Source organism: Phyllobates terribilis, unplaced genomic scaffold (assembly GCF_046119375.1).
Source record: "Phyllobates terribilis strain yellow unplaced genomic scaffold, ASM4611937v1 Scaffold_69__1_contigs__length_7402412, whole genome shotgun sequence".
In the NCBI taxonomy this organism is placed as follows: domain Eukaryota; kingdom Metazoa; phylum Chordata; class Amphibia; order Anura; family Dendrobatidae; genus Phyllobates; species Phyllobates terribilis.
The window spans coordinates 1363968-1378188 of NW_027362829.1; the positions used below are offsets into that span (position 1 = coordinate 1363968).

The following is a 14221-nucleotide window of genomic DNA, read 5'->3' on the forward strand; positions in this document are numbered from 1 at the left end:
AGTGTATATATATATATATATATATATATATATATATATATATATATAAATCATACATATATGCAGACCTTATCCATACATACACCCACATATAGACAGGCTTACAGTATATGTAACCACACAGAGAGTCAGCACTTGTGAGGTAGCCAACAGGCAGATGCCCCCTTGCTCAGGCAAGCCCTGCGGTAATAGTAATACACCCGCCACCCCCAATTGCCATAGACCATAATAATGCTCAACTTTGTTCCCCTCCAAAGTTATTGTGCTCAATAATACTAAAGGTTCATTTAGATGTCTGTGCAATGTATGGACTGGCCGTGGGTCTCTCCTGACCTGAGCATGACGACTTCATAGAAGTTTATGTAGCTCCATGGTGAAGTCCTGGTGATAAGAAACAGGGAAGGGTCAATGGAATCTTCCCACCTGGTGGAGTTGAGACGGTCAGGCACAACTGTGCAAAGAGAAGTAGCACAATGGTATTCCTCTTATAGACTGCTTCTCCACTGTTCAAGTTGACAGAAGGAGGCAAAAAAATGAGGAAAAAAAAGCTTTATGATGACCCGAGGAAGATATCAGATCGATTTTGAAACACATTGCTATCTTTTAATATGTTTTTTGTTTTTCTACCCTTTCTCATCCTTGTCTTCAGCATAACAGCGCCCACCATAAATCTTCCTAGTCAGGTCACAGTCCAGAGTCAGAATTCCAAGGTCAGCGTGTGTCAAGGCAAAAAGGGTAATACAAACGGGTAGTCAATAGGGAAAGCCAGGGTCTGGCAACAGAATACCAGAATGTCTAAATTCAGAGCACAAAGCACAGAGGGAACAGACCACATTGAGCTGAAAGCTACAACTGGCAGCTATCTGAGACTGACAGCTCAGGTAAGTAGCAGGTTAATCACTAGGAACAGGGAACACTTTACACACCTGAAGGAAACTCAGCATCTCCCAATCTCAGATTGGACGGCTGAGCTGTCAATCAAAGTACTGACAGCTCAGCACGTCCCTGCACTAGATTAGATGACTGAGCTGTCAGTCACTGCGTCCAAGACACATTGAGCGGAGGAATCGTGACAGACACAATATCAAATACACTGCAGGACACAACAGTCCCCATGATAAAGTCGGAGTCAGCACAGGTGCAAAATAGATGAAACAACCACTCACACCGTCGGTTCATGGAGGGGCGGCTGCGCAGTATTATAAGTGTGCATGGATAAGGCCGATATAGGGCGCCAGTCACACAGATAAGTGTGGTATATAGTGTCTGGCCTATAACCTAATAGAGATGCTCACCACACACTAAACACTTGTACACGCTCCATCCTGCCGGGTACAGTGGAGTCCTGCATCCACTGAGGCCCCTGATCATGTGACCCCTGACTCCTCCCCTCCTGTGACCTCATCACAGCTCCTGTGCGCACAGAGCAGCCATATATGTGGTGGCGGCTCTGCAGGTGGAGGTATGTGGAGATTCCCCATTATTCTCTATATAGCCACCATACTCCGCAGCGCTGTACACACATTACTATCACAGTCCCCATTGGGGCTCACACCCTCTATAGACTTTATTCACACATTGCAATTGCATTAATTAAATTAGATTTCTACATTTGTGTGACCTCCCAACTGTTAGAGAAGATAAAGAGGGATAGATTGTACATCATGACATCTTAGGTCACGTCCATAACCATTCCTCTAACCCCTAACACCACCCATTACCATTTGATTCTACCTTGAAAACATAAAGTAAATGGACAACCCCTTTAAGGCCTCACTCTCACTTGCAATTAAATTGGTTGAATGCAATCCGATAAAAAATCAGATTGCATTCGGACCAATTTAATCCCATGTTTCTGTGCTCAGTTGCGTTTTTTTTTACAGCACCGATCAGATTGCGATTGGGCTGGAAAACAATCTCAGCATACTGCGATTGCGTGCTGGAATCGGATCACACGCACCCATATAATCTATGGGTGCGTGTGAAACATCGCACTGCACTCGGATAACACCCGAGTGCAGTGCGATACCCACCGATGCCAGCAGCAGAGGAGATGGAGAAATTGATTTCTACGTCCCCTCCGCAGCTATGCCGTGATCCTCTTCATGAGAGAGGATCGCAGCATGGAGCACTGACATTCGGCTCCCGCTCGCCGCAGAGCAGGAGCCGAATGTCATTAGCATATCACATCCGATGCTCTCGCAACGGATGCCATACGCTAGTGGGACCCCAGACTAAGGCTGTGTTTACTGCTAAATCCGTCCGTTGTTCTGTTACTTTGTAGGAATAGAGCAATGGAAAACAGACTGGAGATGGATTCACCATTAGATGCCCAGGAGTGGAGTTCGACTGTCACCACTGACTATAATGAGCTCCGTCAACTTTCTGTCAAGATTCCTATCATATTTCTCACCTAAGTTATTCTTGTTCTTATAAATCCACTCTCAGGCCGTCTCCTCGGTGTTCCTCTCTATCCTCAGACCATCTCCTCTGCATTTTCTTGTTGGTCTCCTCAACGCTCCTCTTTACTCTCAGCCCATCTCCTCAGCACTGAGGCCATCTCCTCCATGTTCCTCTCTGCTATCAGGCCATCTCCTTGGGCTCCTCTCTGCACTCAGGCCATCTCCTCCATGTTCCTCTCTGCTATCAGGCCATCTCCTTGGGCTCCTCTCTGCTCTCAGGCCATCTCCTCAGTGCTCCTTTCTGCTCTCAGGTCATCTCCTCAGCGCTCCTCTCTGCTCTCAGGCCATCTAAGCGCTCCTCTCTGCTCTCAGGTCATCTAAGCGCTCCTCTCTGCTCTCAGGCCATCTTCTCAGCGCTCCTTTCTGCTTTCACCCCATCTCCTCAGCTCTCTTCTTTACTCTCAGGCCATCTTCTCAGCGCTCCTCTTTACTCTCAGGCCATCTCCTCAGTTCTCCTCTCTGCTCTCAGGCCATCTCCTCAGCGCTCCTCTTTACTCTCAGGCCATCTCCTCAGTTCTCCTCTCTGCTGTCACTCCATCTCTTCAGCACTGCTCTCAGGCCATCTCCTCAGTTCTCATCTCTGCTGTCACTCCATCTCTTCAGCACTGCTCTCAGGCCATCTCCTCAGCGATCCTCTCTGCTCTCAGGCCATCTCTTCAGCGCTCCTGTCTGCTCTCAGGCCATCTCTTAGCGCTCCTGTCTGCTCTCGGGCCATCTCCTCAGTGATCCTCTCTGCTCTCAGGCCGTCTCCTCAGTGCTTCCCTCTGCTCCCAGGTTGTCTCCTCAGCGCTCCTGTCTCCTCTCAGGCCATCTCGTCATTGCTCCTCTTTGAAACTCCCCGGCGATCCTCTATCCTCAGGCAATCCCCTCAGTGCTTTTCTCTGCTCTCAGGCCATCTCTTCAGTGATCCCCTCTGCCCTAAGTCTGTCCCCTCATCACTTTTCTATGCTCCCAGGTAGTCTCCTCAGCTCTTCTCTCTAAATAAGCTGTCTCCTCAGTGTCCCTCTCTTCTCTCAGGCTGCCTCATTCGCGCTCCTCTCTACGCTCAGGCTGTCTCTTCAGCGCTACTCTCTACACTCATGCTGTCTCCTCAGCTCTATGCTCAGGCTGTCTCCCCAGTGCTCCTTTCTACCCTCAGGTTGTCTCTTCAGTGCGCCTCTCTGCTCTCAGGCTATCTCCTCAGCGCTCCTCTCTGTATTTGGGCCATCTCCTTTCTTCTCTGCTCTCTAGCTGCCTCCTTAGTGCTCATATCTAACCTCAGGCCATCCCCTCAACATTCCTCTCCACTTTCAGGCTGTCTTCTCAGCCCTCCTTTCTACCCACAGGCTGTCTCCTCAGCTCTCTTCTGTACCCTCAAGACATCTCCTCACCATTCCTCTTTGACGTCAGGCCATCTTATTGGCATTCCTCTCTGCAATCAGGCTGTCTCCTCAGCGCTCCTTTCTTCCCTCAGACCTTCTCCTCAGCGTTCCTCTCTGCTCTCAGGCCATCTCATCATTATTCCTGTGTCCTCAGACTAGGGCTCATTACAACTTTGAACACCACAATGTGCCCTGTACCAGCAGAGAAGAGGTTTCCACTTTTAGTGTTCTGAACACAATCTACGAGCCTGTGTAACAAATACTACAATCAGCATTACTCACCTTCCCCTGCTCCAGTGCCGGCTCTCTGCTGCTGCTCGGGTCTTCTTTATAGGCTGCAGTGGTGATGTCATGTCTTTAGCGTGTGTGACAACCGCAGCCAGTCACTGAGCTCAACGGTTTATACTGAATAAATTGGCATCAGTTCTGAGATCAGTGGTTGACTGCAGCGGTCTAATGCGCTATAGTTATGATGTCACCTGGGCTGAAAATTTAGTATTTTAACAATTTTTTCATGTCGCCATTTTCTGAGACCCGTAACTATTTTCATTCTTCCATCGATGGACTGGTTTCAATAATTATTTCTTGTTTTCTTCGTTTTTGTTGATACAATTTTGGAGGAAATATGACATTTTAATAGCTTTTTATTACATTTTAATGTGGAATTGTGGTGATCAAAACCATTTTTCCTAGTGTTTTGAATTTATACCACATGGGAAAAAATATTTCAAAATTGTATTAATTCAGGCAGTTACGTGCATGGCAATACCGAATAATGTTTTCAATGTATTACATTTTGCTATTTACTTGGCGGGGGTGATATAAACTAAATTATTGTTTGTGTTTTTTTATATTTTGTCGTTTTTATATATATATTTTTCATTACTCTCCTTGTCCTGCCCGAATTTTTCTCCACTTCCACATAGTGCTATAACCATCTATAGTGCCCTATAAAGTAATAGCCCCCCTCTCAGTGCCATATACAGTAATGATCCTCATATTTGTTACCCCCATAGTTTTAGTGCCCCACACCACTAATAGGGTCGTTCTTCTCTTTTGCTGTAATCTATAGGATATGGTTGTAATCATTTATTTTTTGTAACACCAGAACTTAACACCTGAGCATGCACTGCACCCTCCTAGGTGCCACCATACCAGTGTTTCTTTATGTATTACCATATAAAACAGTGCACCCCTAAGACACATTGAAAGAACTGAGAGATTTAAACTTGCTTATAACATATAATGACAATGGAGACAAGCTTCAGAATATTACCCAACTATTTTCACTTTTTGGCTTTGTCAGGGGTGAGATGTGGAGTCCACGTTCTATGGATTGAGGGATGATTCCTGAACATTGCACCCATAGCTTATAGCAGTGGAGAATAAAAAATAGTTTTCTTGATCACTTTGAAACATACACTGTCTGCGCAATTATTAGGCAAGTGAATATTTTGACCATAACGTCATTTTTATGCAGATTTTCCAAATGCAAGCTATATAAACATTTGTTTATTGGATGAAGTAGACCAGGTGTTGTGTAGAATTATTAGGCAGCTTCTTTTCCTCAGGCAAAATGGGCCAAAAAGAGTTTTAACTGATTATAAAATCTCAAAAATGGTTAAAAGTCTTACAGAGGGATGCAGCACTCCTTAACCACTTCGCACCAGAGCCTGTTTTTGCCTTCGTGACCGGGCCAATTTTTTCAATTCTGACCACTGTCACTTTATGAAGTAATTACTCTGGAACGCTTCAACGGATCACCCTGATTCTGAGAATGTTTTTTCGTGACATATTGTACTTCATGATAGTGGTAAAATTTCTTCGATATCACTTGCGTTTATTTTTGAAAAAATCGGAAATTTGGCGAAAATTTAGAAAATTTTGCAATTTTCAAACTTTTAATTTTCATGCCCTTAAATCAGAGAGATATGTCACACAAAATAGTTAATAAATAACATTTCCCCCATGTCTACTTTACATTAGCACAATTTTGGAACCAAAATTTTTTTTTGTCAGGGAGCTATAAGGGTTAAAAGTTGACCAGTGATTTCTCATTTTTCCAACAAAATTTGCAAAAACATTTTTTTAGGGACCACATCATACTTGAAGTCACTTTGAGGGGTCTTTATGACAGAAAATACCCAAAAGTGACACCATTCTAAAAACTGCACCCCTCAAGGTGCTCAAAACCACATTCAAGAACTTTATTAAACCTTCAGGTGCTTCACAGGAAATTTTGGAATGTGGAAGAAAAAAATTAACATTTAACTTTTTTCACAAAAATGTTACTTTAGACCCAATTTTTTTTATTTTCACAGGGGTAACAGGAAAAAATGGACCGCAAAATTTTTTTGTGCAATTTCTCTTGAGCGCGCTGATACCCCATATGTGAGGGAAAACCACTGTTTGGGCGCACTGCAGGGTTCGGAAGGGAAGGAGCGCCATTAGACTTTTTGAATGTAAAATTTGTTTGAATAATTAGCAGACGCCATGTTGCGTTTGGAGAGCCCCTGATGTGCCTAAACAGTGGAAACCCCCCACAAGTGACACCATTTTGGAGACTAGACCCCTTAGGGAACTTATCTAGATGTGTGGTGAGCACCTTGAACCCCAAGGTACTTCACAGAAGTTTATAATATTGAGCTGTAAAAATAAAATTTTCACATTTTTCCCACAAAAACATTTTTCATCCCTTAATTTTGCATTATCATAAGGGTAATAGCATAAATTGCACCATGAAATTTGTTGTGCAATTTCTCCTGAACGCGTTGATACCCCATATGTGGAGGCAAACCACTGTTTGGGCGCACTGCAGGGTTTGAAAGGGAAGGAGCGCCATTTGACTTTTTGAATGTAAAATTTGTTTGAATAATTAGCGGACGCCATGTTGCATTTGGGGAGCCCCTGATGTGCCTAAACAGTGGAAACCCCCCACAAGTGACACCATTTTGGAAACTAGACCCCTTAGGGAACTTATCTAGATGTGTGGTGAGCACCTTGAACCCCAAGGTGCTTCACAGAAGTTTATAATATTGAGCTGTAAAAATAAAATTTTCACATTTTTCCCACAAAAACATTTTTCATCCCTTAATTTTGCATTATCATAAGGGTAATAGCATAAATTGCACCATGAAATTTGTTGTGCAATTTCTCCTGAACACGCCAATACCCCATATGTGGAGGCAAACCACTGTTTGGGCGCACGGCAGGGTTTGAAAGGGAAGGAGCGCCATTTGACTTTTTGAATGTAAAATTTGTTTGAATAATTAGCAGATGCCATGTCGCATTTGGGGAGCCCCTAATGTGCCTAAACAGTGGAAACCCCCCACAAGTGCCACCATTTTGGAAACTAGACCCCTTAGGGAACTTATCTAGATGTGTGGTGAGCACCTTGCACCCCCAGCTGCTTCACAGAAGTTTATAATATTGAGCCGTAAAAATAAAATTTTCACATTTTTCCCATAAAAAATGTTTTTCATTCCCTAATTTTGCATTATCATAAGGGTAACAGGATAAATTGCACCATGAAATTTGTTGTGCAATTTCTCCTGAGTACGCCGATACCCCATATGTGGGGGAAAACCACTGATTTGGTGTACGGCAGGGTTCGGAAGAGAAAGGAGCGCTATGTTGGCTGGGATAGGCAGCAGACACCATGTCACATTTGAAGAGTCGCTGACATGCCGAAACAGCAGAAACCCCCACAAGTGACCGCATTTTGTAAACTACACCTCTCAAGGAATTCATCTAGGGAAGTAGTGAGTATTTTTTAATTTTTTAATTTATACCATTGGGCAGTGAAAAAAGCATAATTATATTTTTACCACAAAAAAATGTTTTACCCTCAGATTTTACATTTTCACACCGGGCAATGGGTAAAAATGGTGCCGAAATGTGTCACACAATTTCTTCTAATAGTGGCAATACCCCATATGTGGCTGTATCGTACCGCTCAGCCATACGGCGAGATCTGGGGGGGACGGAGAGCTATTTGACAATTGGAGAACAAATTATTGTAGAATAGGCATTTGGATTTGGGAGCACAAAATTTTCTGAATTTCTTTTGGGGGGCAAGGGCCATTTAGCTTTTCCAGAGCCTTTCTGCTACCAGTAACTTGGAAGTCCCTTATATTTTTAACAAATGACGGACCTGAGTGGGGACTAGCTTTTTTTGAGGACTGAGTTGAAGCTTTTATTGGGAACATTTTACGCAACATTTATCCGGCGCTCTAGGCTGAGCACTTACATTGGGGTTTCCATCTAAATTTCCAAGTGATGTAATTCAGATGAAACCCCTGCGGGATCCATTCACTGTAATGAGGCAGCAGAGTTACTCTGGACTCCTTCTGGCCCCTGTTTAGCGGTGTCCTTTTTTTCTGAAGTGCACAAAACTGTGGCCAACCGCACTTTTATGCACGCCTAAAACAAATGACACCGTGGGATCACAGGCCGGACGGCATCCACAGTGGCCTATATCTGCCTCATTACAGGGAATCTTCCGTCATGGCTTCCGTCTGAATCACGTATTTCAGAGATTTACACGGAAACTCTGGTGTAAGTGCTCAGCGCAGAGCGCAGGATAAATGTGAGCAGAGCCTTACTGCGATCTTTGGGAGACATAATAAACAAATCTGTAGCTGGTGAAGAATTGGTTTTATTTATTTTTTACGCCGTTCCCCGTGCGGTATAAGTGATGAGATTACTTTATTCTTCGGGTCGGTGCGATTACAGAGATACCAGATTTATATCGTGTTTTTATGACTGACAGCTGTCACACACTAAGAGACGCTTTTTTTTGCAAAATCTAGTTTTTGCATCGCCATATTTTGAGAGCTATAATTTTTCCATATTTCGTCCAACAGAGTCATGTGACAGCTTGTTTTTTGCGGGACGAGTTGACATTTTTATTGGTACCATTTTTGGGTACGTGACATTTTTTGATCGCTTTCTATTCCGTTTTTTGGGAGGTAAAATTAACAAAAACCAACAATTCAGGAATTGTTTTTTGAGGGTTTTTTTTATGCCGTTCTGCGTGTGGTAAAAGTGATCAGGCAGCGTTATTCTTCGGGTCAGTACGTTTACAGGGATACTACACTTACTGTATATTTATCGGTCGACCATGACAGCACCACGAGAGAGGGAATCCGCCCACCAAGGACAGGAAACCTACAGGCTTAAAAGGGGGCGGCCCTCCCTCTCGCCTCAGCTTCCAAAAATACCTTAGAGTGGCCTTGGTCATAGGGGATGAAATCAGATATTTCCAATTTGCGGCCTTGCCATTCGGTCTCGCTATAGCCCCTAGAATATTTACGAAGGTGATAGCGGAGGTGATGGCTCATGTATGGGAACATAATGTGTTAATTATCCCTTACTTAGATGATTTTTTGATCATTGGAGACTCAGCCTCTCAATGTGTCTCCCATCTTAAATTGGTCTCCTCTATTCTGGAAGGCCTGGGCTGGATCCTAAATCTGGAGAAATCCAGGGTAGTCCCTTCGAGAGTACAGCAGTTCCTAGGTATCATGCTAGACTCAGACCTCCAGATGTGTTTCCTTCCAGAAGCCAAAAAACAGAAGGTCATAAGGCTGGTGGAAGGAGCTCTTGCGAACCCGGTCATGTCCCTTAGGGCTGCAATGTCCTTACTTGGTACCCTGATATCTTGTCTGCCGGGGGTAATGTGGGCACAATACCACTCCAGAGTTTTACAGTGGGACGTCCTACAGAATGAGGTCTCGTTACATGGGCACTTGGAGAGACTTATGTTCCTATCTCCCCGGTCTATTGACTCTCTACAGTGGTGGGTGAATTTAGAAAGCTTGTCTCGAGGAGTTCCCTGGGTGGTCAGAATATCTGAAATAATTACAACTGACGCAAGTCTACATGGATGGGGAGCTCACTTGGGGGATATGATTGCCCAGGGGTTCTGGTCGGATGCTGAGAGAGCTCTTTCCTCTAATACTAGGGAACTACTGGCAGTTGATAGGGCTGTTAATCATTTCTTACCATTCCTTCACAATAAGAACATTAGGATCCTGTCCGATAATAATATAGCAGTAGCTTATATTAACCATCAGGGGGGTACTCGTGCTGGATCGCTAATGAGAGTGGCGGATCATCTCTTTCAGATCTCGGAACACCATCTCCTCTCTTTAACAGCCCTCCACATCAAAGGGAAAGAAAATTCAAAGGCAGACTTCTTAAGCCGTCATTTTTTAAGGCAAGGCGAATGGGAACTAAAACAGGACATTTTTTCCCTATTAGTCCGGAAATGGAGTCTTCCGGTGGTGGATCTCTTCGCCACAAAGCAAAACCGGAAGACAAAGGTTTTTTGGTCCCTAGATCCGAGAGAAAGGCCCCTGACAGTAGACGCTCTCCAAATCCCTTGGAACTTCAGTCTGGCCTATGCCTTCCCACCGTTAAACCTTCTGCCTATGGTGCTAAGAAAGATCAGAGAGGACAAGGCAAGGGTCCTCTTGATCGCCCCCTTTTGGCCCAAAAGACCCTGGTTCTCATGCCTGAGGAACATGTCCATCTCGGACCCTTGGGTCCTGCCCGACGTTCCAGATCTCCTCAGCCAGGGTCCAGTGCTCCATCCGCGAGCTCCGGGCCTCCACTTGACGGCGTGGAATTTGAGAGGTCCCTGCTAGAACTAAAAGGTTTTTCCCAGAGTCTAGTATCTACTTTATTACGTAGTAGAAAGCCTGTCACTACCAAAATTTATGCAAAAGTTTGGATCAAGTTTTTATCTTTTTCTAAATCTTCAGTGGATAAGGGAGCGCCAATTGGGAAGATTTTAGAGTTCCTACAAAGGGGCTTCGTCTGACCTCACATTTGGGAGAAGGGTGCTCCAAGCCGTGGTCCCTCCCTAGAATCTTCATCTCTGCAATTCTCTCATGGTGCTGTCATGGTCGACCGATAAAGAGATTAGTTACTTACCGGTAACGGGATTTCTCGGAGACCATGACAGCACCCTTATATTCCCTCCCTTCACCCCTTTTTGGGAGCACTTCTTATCTGTTTTCATTCTTTATTCTCACACATTGATGTTGTAAGAAAATGTATATACTGTTTGTTTCATGATTATGTTGCTATGTCTACTAACCGGGCGGTCCTCTCAATGCTCTGTAATTCAAACTGAGGCGAGAAGGAGGGCCGCCCCCTTTTAAGCCTGTAGGTTTCCTGTCCTTGGTGGGCGGATTCCCTCTCTCGTGGTGCTGTCATGGTCTCCGAGAAATCCCGTTACCGGTAAGTAACTAATCTCTTTTTTTTATGTTTTGGCGCTTTTACACAATAAAACAATTTTATAGAAAAAATATTTTTTTTGCATTGCTTTATTCTGAGCGCTATAACTTTTTTATTTTTCGGCTGATGGAGCTGTATGGCGGCTTTTTTTTTGCGGAACAAGAAGACGTTTTCAGCGGTACCATTTTTATTTCCATTTTGCTTTTTGATTGCATTTTTTTCCACTTTTTGTTTGGCGATATGATGAAAAAGCATATTTTTTTGCTCCGTTTTTTATTTATTTTTATTACGGTGTGCACAGAAGGAGTTAATTAGTGTGACAGTTTTATAGATCGGGTTGTTTCGGACGCGGCGATACCAAATATGTGTACTTTTTTTGGTTTTGCATCAATATACGGATTTATTGGTTTAATATTTTTTATTTATTTTTAGTTATTTTGTGGGTTTTTTTTAACCGTTTAAAAACATTTTTTTTTTACATTTTTACTTAGTCCCTGTATGAGACATTAATTTTTATTTTTCTGATCACTAATCTCATGTATTGTAATAGACATATATTACATTACATGAGATCTTTGCTGACTGCTTCACAGTCAGTGTGTTCTGCCAGGCTTCAGCTGCAGGCTGAGCCAGGCAGGACACCATATATGGCAGATCTGGAGGTGGTCATGTGACCTACAGCTGCCATAGCAACGCCAGGTCCTGGAAGGTATAAGGGGGCCGTCGGAGAGGTAAGTGGACGACCCCCTCTCCTCCTGCTGTCTTCTATATGCCGCGATCACTATAGATCGCGGCATATAGAAGACAGCAAAGGGTTAACATCACTGGGACCTGATCCAATCAGGTCCCGATGATGTTCCCTGTCAGAGCTAATGCTCTGCACCGGAATCGCAGCGCTTGCAGGACCCTGGGGGTCCTGAGCGCTGCGAGACCACCCACCGTTTTTAAACGTCGGCGCTGCACAGAGCCCAGAAAGCGCCGACGTTTATCTACAGTGGGCCGTCGCGAAGCGGTTAAATTGCTCAGATATTGGGTGTGATCACACAACCTTCAAAAGTCTACAGGGTCACAAAAGAAAAAAAAAATAGCATTAACTGCTAAAGATTTCAGGAGACTCAAACTTGAAGCGACCAGGAAGATATTATCCTCTTGAGCTGTCATATTCCAGAACTGCCGCCTCTCTGGATGCCCAGAAGTACAAGGTGTTCGGTGCTCAGAGACAAGGCCGAGGCTGAATACCGAACACCACTGAACAAGACTCAAGAAAAAACTTGGCCAAGAAATATCTGAAGACAGATTTTTCAAAGGTTTTATGGACTGATGAGAGTGACTCTTGACAGACCAGATGGATGGGCCCGTGGCTGGATAAGTAATGGGCACAGACCTCGACTTCGACTCAGACATTAGCGAGGTGGAGATGGGCACTGCTATAGGCTGGTATTATTACAGGTGAGCTTGTTGGACCTTTTCTTTCCAGAACTTAACGTGGAAATAAATAAACCATTAACATATTTTATTGGCTGTACAAAGACTGTTGCGTTCTTTATATTATTAAATTACCGTATTTTTTGGACTATAAGACGCACTTTATTCCTCAAAAATTTTGGAGGAAAGTGGGGGGTGCGTCTTATAGTCCAACATACATAAATACTGTGGCTGTGTGTGGTGGGGGATGTGGGGGGAGCGACAGCGGCAGAGAAGCAGGGCACTGGATGCAGCAGCCGCCTGCTGTAGCCTACACTGTGCCCGCTACTAAAGAAAATGAATATTCACTGCTCCCCACGCCCATGGGCATGGGGAGTAGTGAATATTTATTTTCCTTAATAGCGGCACACTGTGCCTGCAGTGTGGCTCCTGGTATGTATGGCACCCTTCATCCCTATAAGTATGGTCCCCCTCATCCCTCTTCTTGGTATGTATGGTACCCTTCATCCCTGTATGTATAGCCTCCCCCCTCATCCTGGTATGCTTGGCACCCCCTGATCCCCATCACGCTGCACACAAAAAATAAACAATCACACTCCCCTCCTCTCTCCTCCAGCGCTGCATCCCGCTCTGCTGCCGACAGGATTCTCACTGTGTGAGCTGCACATGGCGTCCCTGACATGCGCCCTCACACAGTGATCTGCTGTGCCGAAATAGTCACTGCTCCCCACGCCAGGACTGTGTGCGTGGTGAGCAATGACCATTCATTCTCCTTAATAGCGTGCACACTGTAACTTCAGCGCATCTCCTGCTGCCGCTCTGCCATGCATGCCAGGATGGTGGATTGGGGTGCCATGCATACTAGGATGGTGGATTAGGGTGCTATGCTTACCAGGATTTTGGATTGGGGTGCTATGCATACCAGGATGGGGATAGGGGCCACTTATTACAGGAAGAAGGGGGCCATATATACCAGGATGGAGGATATTAACAGAATTGGGGGACATTACCCCTATAACAGTGTCAGCAGCAGACCCCCTCCCACTTAACAGAGCATAATGACCACATTTTTTGCTTAATTTGTTTTTTTTTATCTTCCTCCTTTAAAACCTAGGTGCGTCTTATGGTCCAGTGCGTCTTATAGTCCGAAAAATACGGTATCTGACTTATTTTATAACTTCCGTAATCCCAACTGATAACACATAGGTATCTCTATCTGACCTCAACATGTATGAAGTGCTCTACCACATTATTGCTTTATACCAGCATCACAATGCTATTAATTTTTTTATTACACAGAATTTTATATATTTTACACCAACTCATCTTCAATTCACTCAGATTCCCACAATATGAGATACTAACAATTTATCTATATAATTTTCCTAGAGAAGAATGGATAGAGACAAAAAGAAGATGGCGGAGAGGATATTACACCTCACCCTAGAGATCCTCTTCCGGCTTACTGGAGAGGTGAGAGGTTCTGATGACGTCACATTACATCATTCTTATATATGGGAATAACAGATGGACAGAACTGGAGAGGTGAGGACTCTGGAAATGTCTGGAGGGAGATTTATTAATGTGTCTCTCCATAACCAGAGATTAATCATGGGGCCTCCATCTCACCCCCTGATACATGAGGACATCAATGACCAGAAGATCCTAGAACTCACCTACAAGATGATTGAGCTGCTGACTGGAGAGGTGACACTGCTGGGAATGCTG

At 44.3% G+C, this 14221-nt stretch overlaps 1 long non-coding RNA gene across 1 annotated transcript; it reads left to right on the top strand.

Annotated features, from left to right (window-relative positions):
* The first annotated feature begins 1163 nt into the window (after nt 1-1163).
* Nucleotides 1164-14206, top strand: LOC141194354 (uncharacterized). The gene is made up of 3 exons (XR_012267097.1): nt 1164-1462; nt 13883-13966; nt 14096-14206. It is a non-coding gene; the product is annotated as an uncharacterized lncRNA (long non-coding RNA).
* Nucleotides 14207-14221: the final 15 nt, after the last annotated feature.